Raw genomic sequence first — 8,379 nt, 5'->3', positions numbered from 1 at the left:
ATAGATCCAAATTTGATTGGAGCAGGAGCAATTCACATGTGAGCATGAATGCTATTCATCTAGAAGGGGTGCTATTTTAGTCAGGAGCTTGTTGTGTGGACGCAACACTTTGATGTCCTATGGAAGTGTCTAATGCCCTTAGAGTACGCGGTTGAAAACGATAAAGGCATCAATTTTGTGTTATGTTACGCAATTGACCTTTCTATCTGCCAGATTGTCACCATTATCAGCTGCCACGAGATGAGCTTGTTGCGGCTTGAAGAAGCATGGAGCAAAGCTCATCATACCACATCATCAGCGGAAGGGATGAGATGGTGAAGGCGATTAAGCCAGGGTGGCGGTCAGTTGAGTGGACGCGGGTCTTAGAACAACATAGGGCAGAGGGTTGACCCGGCCCTTCAAACTTTGAGAATCTGGTCCACGATATCCATTGTAGTGAAATTCTTTTAAACTTATGGAGGAGAAGCATAAATGATTCACATGCCACGTGTTTAAGTAGTTGTAGTTAGTAGGAGAGTTGTCTCAGAGAGTTTAGCAATGGTCACCTGACCGTGTTCTTGAGTTCTTTTACAAATCAGGTTTATTTGAGCCGCATTGGATGGCTCAGATGAGCCAATACTACAACAGATTTTCAGTAATATATTGAGTAGTTAGGGGTATTTTGGATACTTTATTGTTTATCAATTGGTCAAGCAGGTTCGTACGATACATATATCCTTCAACATTAATCCTTCAATTAGTATTAACACGACATTTGGGAGTGGCTGAATGGAGTGAAGTCAAATATTGCGGGAGATATTCAGATAGGGATATGTGCACTATTTTGGGTTACTAGATTGGGATCGCGCCTTGGCGCGAGGGTGCCGGTATTTAATTGTGACAGAAGTAAAACAACATGCCAATAGAAACCTAAATATAGCATTTGCACTTATACAGGATGATAATGAATTAGAGAAACCTTCAATTGTGACAGAAGTAAAACAAAATGGATCTCAAGATCAACATCAGATTATAAGACAGGATCAAACTCGGTGCATTCAACCGACCGCAGAATACGGCCATTCAACACAAAGTTCAATATCAAAAGCGAAAACACACAAGGACAGCCAACTATGGAGCCATAATAAGCATACTGACATGTGGCGTAATTCATCTGCCTCACGTGAACCCGATACAAACAAATTGTGAGATATATGGAATACAATAATTTCTGCACTCAAGCATCCTGGAAGTGCAATACATGTACAGCAAGATGAAATCACCTTGATAGGCATAGGAGCAGTTGTGAATTAGGAGAGGCCCCATCTAATAGCACACCCAAGGTGTGCTAGGAGGCTGTCAAGAACTGTTCTGTGCGGGACCCAAGAACGCAAAACATAAAGTCAGGGGAACTGCTTAAAGCAATTGAGATCACAATACAGGAGAGGAATTTGAAAAAAAACATAGTGATAAATAAGAGACGCTAAGTCTCTGGTAATCAGGCTGCCATCATAGCAAGAGTAGCTCAGAAGGTAAGACTGATACTAACATATATTGTGGAAAGACAGAAAGCAAATTCGTATAATGCTTGGTCTTTCTAAAGAAACCTACCTACACAGTATCAAAGAAATAGAGTTTAAATCATCCCAAGACATGGATGCAATTATCATTATTTATTTGATATTCCTAGATCATGTGTATGTTTCTTTCTGCTGATGGCACTGCCTATATCCGAGAGTATCTCCTTCGATTATAGAGATTGCCGAGTCACATACTGGCACTGGCGGAGCCTTGTGGAGGTGATAGGACCACGCTCCCCCTTTCTGAAAGTGCGGACATTGCAAAACTCTGTTATCCGTTGCTAAACTCTGTTGATCCTCCGAAACTCTGATCACACCCCAAGACAACACAAGGGACCTAAAATTGATTAGCTCATGTACTCGCGTCCAACCCTCGAGTGTGTGTGCGTGCATGGGGAAATAGCCCATTATATTAATTCAACGTGCATATTTGTATACTAACTGAATCCATTGTCAAATTTTCCTGGATTCGACCTTGGACTACCCTGGCTATTTCTAAGCCGTGCTCTCATTTGGCTCCCCTCTTTAATTTCTGACCCTACTTTTGCAGCCGTCTAGATAAACCAGAGGGGACGTGACGCATCTCAGCTGACCTATGCAAGTGCCTGCAGACAGCTGTTTGTGGAGCCAGTGGAGCCTGGTGAGCCATGAACCTGGAGCTCGTCGTCAGCCATCACGACCTGAATAGATCCAAGAAAGTCCTCAGATTGCAGACACATATTTAGGGCTAAGAAGGAATAGAAACCATGTGAGGTGCGTAGGTGAGGCCTGACCTGGTTATTGGAGCTGAGATGCGTGGTGACGACCGAAGCGACGCGACGGAGGGCCGATCCAAGGCGGCGGCGCCATGCGCAGAAGATGATGTATTCACGGGAGCGAAGGGAAATATCGGCGAGAGAGTGTGTGAGTCCTGGTTTGACCTATGTATCAGACGGAAGATGACCGAGATAGCCTTTCCCAGCAGTCTCTTCAAATCAAAGCCCAGTAGTGGAGCGCCGATGGATCTTTTGGCTCCAAAAAGAAAGAAGAGCAAGCAAGGTGCTAATAAGTGGCTTCATTCAACTACCTTGTCAATCAACTTCACAGGTGGCACTTCACTTGAACCTGACGCAAATAATCTCTGAGACGTATATTGCAAGTATTAATAAATTTATCTGCCTCGCTCGGTAAAACCAACTTGCCTTTAGTAAACCTTGTTAACGAATCTGGATCAAGAAACCAACCATAGATAAATCCTGATTGGCCTTGCTCTTCACCTTTCTTAAGCCATATGGACAGTTGTTTATGAAAATTAAGTAAAAAGTTAACTCTTTGATTGTGATTTTAAGCTAATTCGAAAAGAAAAGAAAAACATGCTTTGTCATTAAAAATGAAGAAATGGACAATCAAATGAACAACAAAGTGAATGACAAAAAAAGGAATGCACATATGTGCATTAGAATCAAAGTAGCCAAAAGTGAAGCACGAAGACATTTTATTTGGGCCCAACATATCAGTAAACATATAGTGCAGTTCATCTATGTTTTGTACGGGAATCTAGTACTTATATGAATAAAAACAAATAAAAACCGCTACATGGAGTATCCGGAACCAGTACATACAGCGACTGTGCGAAAACTATGTTTGGGATAGAAAGGGGATCAAATGAAAGCTCAAGCAATCATCGCCATTCCCCATAAGAAATCTGCTCGCTCACATCAATGCAGCTAGAATAAAAATTATATCTACACTAAGAATAGACATGTTACAGAGTTAAAAGTCGCCAAGAAGTGGATATATCTTTTGGAACTAACAATAGAAACAGAACCAAGATACAAAGTTACAGACATGTGAATGAATCTTTCAGCACGACAATGTCAAATAGAGGCCATTTTCCCGCGTTTCATTGCGTATTCACCCAAAACACACATGGACACATGCAGATACACTGGATCCAACTTGTCTATTTAGTAAAAAGAAAGCAGAAAGATCATCTGTAAAGAGAAAACACCACATCGCCAGAAATCAAATGCTTAAGCTTGAAAAGGTATTCTTCATCCATTATTTACAACTTATCCTACCAAGAAGAAACATTTAAACAAAGTACAACAGGCACTAAAAAATATAGGAGCAGCTATTCTAAAAATATGATGAAGATGTGTTAGAAATAACTCGCATAATATATACCATACAGAAAAATATACACCTACAATAAAATACTTTTAATTGGCTAACAATACAATAAAACAAAAGAGGGATAATCATTATGGATAAGAAAGTTTAATAAACAAAAATCGACGTATGGTCAGAGAGAGAGAAAGGAAAATCTTACCGGCCGAAGGTGCCAAGGGAGTGAGACGAGGAGACACTCAGAGGCGGCACCGCTAGCCTGCAGCACCTCAAAGGCTGAAGCCAACCAACTAGACTCCCGACACCCACCCGCCAAAACTTGGTCCTTTTGCCCGGGACACTGTACAACAGAAAAACATAAACTTGGTCACACAGAACTGAGAGCAAGTTTCTTCGAACATTCGAAGGTTCCACGGGGCTTAAAAATGGTATTAGAAACCAATACGCTCGAGGAAAATGTAGAGACAAACATGTAGATGATAGAAAGGATAATAAGGCACCTCTTTGTTCTACAATCCAGAAATGCTCATTCATAGTCGAGACAATCAACCATCATTCGTTTTTATTTGACCAACAAATATAAGATATGACAGTTTTGTAGGCAAGCACAAAAAGACCAGATTCTTCAACTTGTCAATTCAGATGCAATGGGAATGTCCTCGTGAGCACATATATAAATCACAGAGATCTGAATCAAGGACATACACGTGCATTTTACCTCCTTTACAATTTGAACATATAAAGAAGAGAAATAATGAAAATCCGTAGGAAAGGACAACAAAATTAAACTCTAAAAGTAAAAGGTGGAAAACTAAAGAGTGGACCAGCTCACCGGCGGGTCCTAGACACTATGACACATGTTTCCATACTAATGAACAAACACTTCCTAGTATACATCAGGGGTTTGCATATTTTACAACCTGCTCGCATGGCACATACAGTAGCTAGTAGCTACTATACTTAAACTAAAAAATAAACCTACAGTTGTCTGCTATCTGATTTTAGAGTAGCATGTTCAATTCATGCAAGGGAAACAAACATCAGCTTGGAACTATCAGGAACTGTTGCTCAAGTGTACTTTAAAACTGGAAGCATGGTTTAATTCATGCAAGCCAAACAAAACATCCGCAATCCTTGGCTGAAGCAACCTTGGCTGGCTACCTGTTCCAAGGATTCGATGACCGTAGTAGTCAAATTGTGAAGAAACGATGTGTTATACCCCCTCCGTCCCAAAATAAGTGTCTCAACTTTGTGCTAACTTTAGTACGAAGTTGTACTAAGGTTGAGACACTTATTTTGGGACGGAGGGAGTATAAACCAGTGTTATTTCATTGGTCGGCTGTATGGAAATCTCAAAACATATCTGCAGAGCAAATAAACTAATAAGTTTTTCAAACCATCTTACTGTGAAGCTTGGTATGTATTTCAAATGCAGCTAGCTAATTTGTGTATGATGACAACCCTTATACCTACACTGGATTGATTAAAAAAAGTTGCTATGAAGATAGATCTACAGAAAACAGCAACGGTACACATATATTCTGACTGGTGTATTTATCTTTTGATTTTGTATTAAAAAATTGAAGGCCCACAACCAGCAACCAAAAGGATAATTCAGAATTGGAAGTCCGAAATTTATACCTGACTTTTACAAAGCCTTTCATCATCTCCGCCTAATCCTGGCATATCTCTTCATTAAATCTATTAATCTCATTCATGTTGTTTTCCTGCATTAGGTAAGCTTATTTCAGAGAAGCCCCAAACAATCCATGGCAAACAAATTGAGAACTTAAAATCAGCCTCATGAAAAATTACAGGTGCTCATTCTGTTTACTGAACCATTTATGTGAACCACTCTAATGTTTTTTGTGTATAAGGAGTCCGGAATCTATACGAATGGAAGTAAACATCGAGTACATGTCATCCTATAGGACCCATGTAAGGCTCATGAGCTGCAGATCAAAGTACAGAAAGCAATCTGACATCTAAATAAATTCCCAAAAAACAAACCCGTAAGGCTCACGAGCTGCAGATCAAAGTACAGAAAGCAACCTGACGTCTAAATTTTTTTCCAAAAAACAAACCCTTACGTCTAAATACACCTGAACGGACAGACATGGTAAAAGGACAAATAACGAGTCAACTGCCAAAGCATAATAACAATTACTATAAAAAACAAGTAGAAGTTTATACATATTGGATTGAGATTGCTTAGGAAATACTGTACACAGGGTTCAACAAACACGGAAAGGTTTTTGCGTTGTCTAATTAAAGATCCATTCAAATTTGTCTTTTAGAGCGAGCTTGCAAGATAGTAACGCTTGCATCTTTCCATGTCCCTGTTCCAAGCAAAGTTGGCAAACAGATGGCGTTTATTTTCAGATAAAGATCAACTATAAGTGCTAAGGACAACCATATGCATTCCTTTAGTAGTTGTAAATAAAGGTTAAATGCCAATACCTACAGGAACTTACGCGAGGGATCAGAAATCTAAGTACTGGCACAGCCCATAGGGCTTGGAGGGCTGTAAAAGTTTTCAATTATACCTGATATGATGGCGATATTTTAAGCCTCACACAGTCATCATTCTATTTAAACGGGTGCCCTGGTTCTTATCAGGGGCAGGTCCTAGCGTTGTAATCACTTGCGGCAAGAGCATAATAGCAGGAACATAAGATTAGAAATTCAGATGATATAGTAAGAATGCTATTACAAAGACTATCAAACTTAAACGACCAAAAAAAGAGACATCCCCTCAAAACAAGCTTATGCTGGACTGAGATGTCACAAATAAACTTCCAGCAATAGGATAACATGATATCTGAGTGACTTAGGATGAGCTCACCTTGGAAATTACCTTGCCTTGAAGAGAGGTGTGTCAACGGCCAAGCATATGAAACATCTCTAAATTCAATCTTGGTTTGGCCACAATCTTGAGAGGACCAACGAAATTCTGGCAAAGCATTGGCACATTTTTTGTTTTGCTTATTTATGCACCATCTCTGTGTATAAAAATCCCAGGCTCCGACTGTATTCATCTCTTAATTAAGAAGCTTATTTGAGAGGAGCCCCAAACAATCCATGCTTTCTACCTCAATCATCATATCAAATCTCTCTCTGGGCTGAGAGGAGAAAACCATCAAACATGGGACAATAAAAATGGACTCACCATGAAAGAGTAAGGAGAGACTTGGCACCTCTGGTTCATTGCAGATCAAGATGAGGCAAGGATGTGTTGGGGAGGGAGATGGAATTGTTGCTGCTCAGCACCCTTGCCAGCAGAAGGGGGAGACGAGGGAGCGGAGACAGGTGAGGACCCTGCTGTCGTGACATCACCTCTTCTTGTGGATGGTTGCGGCCAAGTGGACGACGAACGGCGGAGCAGCGGCACGAGCGTTCCTCATATCGATGGCAACCAACTGGATCTCGGCCGCCGCGGCTGTATCTTGTCGTCCCGAGTGGCACGGCTGGGTAGAAGAGGTGAAGGGGGCGTGGTTGCAGCCCCATCTCATCTGGTGCGACGGCGACCCGCACTCATGCGGTGTTGGGGAGAAGGAGAAGATGATGCGGCGGCGACTCAGTCCCCGCCGTCGACAGGTTGAGGTCCCTGGCGACGTAGAGCGTCCTAGCCCCGTGGCTGTCGGGCAGCCCAGTACCCGACCACCGCGAGCGCCAGCGCTGGCGCCGTCATCTCCGCGGGCTTGGAAGGGAAGGGGGCGGTGGCGGCTGCGGAGAAACGACACGAGCGGCGGCCTGCATACTCCTCCCGGCGATGGCGAGGGGAGAGCAGCGATGGTGGCAAGCTCGGCGAAGGGCGAGATCTCGTCTTTGGCTGCGGGGATTGGAGGAGAGGGGCGCGATGGGGAGTGGAGGAGAGAAGCCCGACGGGCAGTGGTGGCTACGGTTTCACCCAATCGGGAAAGTGAGGACCCGGAAGGAGAGGAAGCACCCACCCACCCATCGACACGCACATACCCACAATGCGAAATACCCAAAATACCCTCGGCGCGGCACTGGAATTACGCGCGGTGGCAGCAGATATTTACCGCGAGACGGTAACTATTCATTCCTACAGTCGCGCGGGGTCGATCCGACGGCCGAGCTCCTCCCAGCTCTCGATCCGACGGTCGGAAACGCATCAAGCAAACGGATCGAACAGCCAGAATCGCGTGATCGCTGAGAGCGCTCGGGAACGACTCGATCCCTTATTTCTCGATATGGAACTGCAGAAATGATAATGATCTTTAATGGAAAAAAAATTATTAACCTTTTGCAGATTATCTATAGTGCCGCTACTTGGATCCGTACGTGGTCGTGATTCACTCATCCGTACTCCAGGGAGTTTTTGTTACTAGGTGCGACCGTTGGGAGATCGGGAGCCTATAATAGGCTAGGTGTTTAGTCATGGTAGTCTGTTTTTTCGCCGACTGTGTCATTTTTTTATCTTTACTGTTCTTGTGCTCCCTCTGTGAGCCAGTACTGGATCCGGGACTTTGTTTGCGTACTTTTTGTTAATAAATTGACTGCATGCACCATTCTGATGCAGAGGCCTGGGCTTTCCTTCTTTAAAAAAAAAAAACTTTAGATTGAGCGTGAGGTTCCTTGGAGAAACTGAACACTGGCATTTGCACGGCTGTTTGCCACATCGCGCGTTGTAGTCAGGTGTTGCCTAAGGTCAAAGTCGACGTCGAGCATATATCGCCAGAAACCT

The 8,379-nt window shown here is 42.9% G+C and overlaps 2 long non-coding RNA genes across 3 annotated transcripts; both read right to left on the bottom strand.

The window, feature by feature from the left end:
* Positions 1-1,138: 1,138 nt before the first annotated feature.
* LOC119287889 lies at positions 1,139-2,418 on the bottom strand. Its single transcript, XR_005141003.1, has 3 exons — positions 2,333-2,418; positions 2,153-2,239; positions 1,139-1,350 (listed from the first exon to the last, which is right to left on the bottom strand). It is a non-coding gene; the product is annotated as an uncharacterized LOC119287889 (long non-coding RNA).
* Positions 2,419-7,545, bottom strand: LOC119287890. 2 transcript variants are annotated; one of them, XR_005141004.1, is made up of 6 exons: positions 6,866-7,545; positions 6,514-6,790; positions 5,310-5,395; positions 4,169-4,356; positions 3,871-4,008; positions 2,419-2,663 (listed from the first exon to the last, which is right to left on the bottom strand). It is a non-coding gene; the product is annotated as an uncharacterized LOC119287890 (long non-coding RNA). The 2 variants fall into 2 exon arrangements; XR_005141005.1 differs by lacking the exon at positions 4,169-4,356.
* Positions 7,546-8,379: the final 834 nt, after the last annotated feature.

Source organism: Triticum dicoccoides, chromosome 4A (genome assembly GCF_002162155.2).
Source record: "Triticum dicoccoides isolate Atlit2015 ecotype Zavitan chromosome 4A, WEW_v2.0, whole genome shotgun sequence".
NCBI classification, from domain to species: Eukaryota; Viridiplantae; Streptophyta; class Magnoliopsida; order Poales; family Poaceae; genus Triticum; species Triticum dicoccoides.
This window is presented reverse-complemented; position numbering and strand designations above follow the sequence as displayed.